This window comes from Orycteropus afer, unplaced genomic scaffold, assembly GCF_000298275.1.
Source record: "Orycteropus afer afer isolate SDZICR_OR568_19922 unplaced genomic scaffold, OryAfe1.0 scaffold00019, whole genome shotgun sequence".
NCBI classification, from domain to species: Eukaryota; Metazoa; Chordata; class Mammalia; order Tubulidentata; family Orycteropodidae; genus Orycteropus; species Orycteropus afer.
The window spans coordinates 6816387-6817679 of NW_006921606.1; positions in this window are offsets into that span (position 1 = coordinate 6816387).

A 1293-nucleotide genomic window follows, 5' to 3' on the forward strand; every position below is an offset into this window, starting at 1 on the left:
CAGCTATGATATCCCTTGTTCCACGTCCTCTTCTGAATCCAGCTTGCACCTCTGGAAGTTCTCTGTCAATATACTGCTGCCAAAGTTTTTGAATTATCTTCAGTAAGATCTTACTTGTGTGCAATATTAATGATATTGTTCTATAATTTCCACAATCTGTGCTATCACCTTTCTTTTGAATGGGTACAAATATGGATCTCTTCCAGTCAGTTGGCCAGGTAGCTGTCTTCCAGATCTCTTGGCATAACTGAGTGAGTGCCTCCAGTGCGGCATCTGTTTGTTGAAATATCTCAATCAGTATTCCATCAATTCCTGGAGGCTTGTTCTTCACCAATTCCTCCATTGCAGCTTCATTGCAATTCCTCCTTCAGTACCATTGGTTCTAGATCATATGTCACCTCCTGAAATGTATGAAGATCGACCAGGTCTTTTTGGTACAGTGATTCTGTGTATTCCTTCCATCTTCTTTTGATGTTTCCTGCATCATTCAATATTTTACCCATAGAATCTCTCAATATTGCAACTCGAGGCTTAAATTTTTTCCTCAATTGTTTCAGCTTGAGAAATGCCAAGCGTGTTCTTCCCTTTTGGTTTTCTAACTCTAGGTCTTTGCACATTTCATTATAGTAATTGGCTTTGTCTTCTTGAGCTGCTCTTTGAAATCTTCTGTTCAGCTCTTTTATCTTGTCTTTTCTTCCATTTGCTTTAGCTACTCTCTGCTCAAGGGCAAGTTTCAGAGACTCTTCTGTCATCCATTTTGGTCTTCTCTTCTTTTGTTGTCTTTTTAGTGACCTCTTGCTTTCTTCATGGATGATGCTCGTGATGTCATCTCACATTTCTTTTGGTTTTCAGCCATTGGTGTTCAATGCATCAAATCTATTATTTAGATGGTCTCTAAATTCAGGAGGGATATATTCAAGATCATATTTTGGCTCTCGTGGACTTGTTTTCTTTGTCTTTAACTTCAAGTTGAACTTGCATATGAGCAATTGATGGTCTGTTCCACAATCAGCTCCTGGCCTCGTTTTGGCTGAAGATACTGAGCTTTTCCATCACCTCTTGCCACAGATGTAGTCAATCTGATTCCTGTGTGTTCCATCTGGTGAAGTCCACGTGTACAGCCACTGTTTGTGTTGTTGAAAGAAAGGTTTTTGGAATGAATAAGTCATTGGTTGTGCAAAATTCTACCATGCGAGTTCCAGAATTATTTCTGTCACCAAGGCCAAATTTTCCAACTACTGGTGATTCTTCTTTGTTTCCAACTTTTGCATTCCAGTCACCAGTGATAATTAA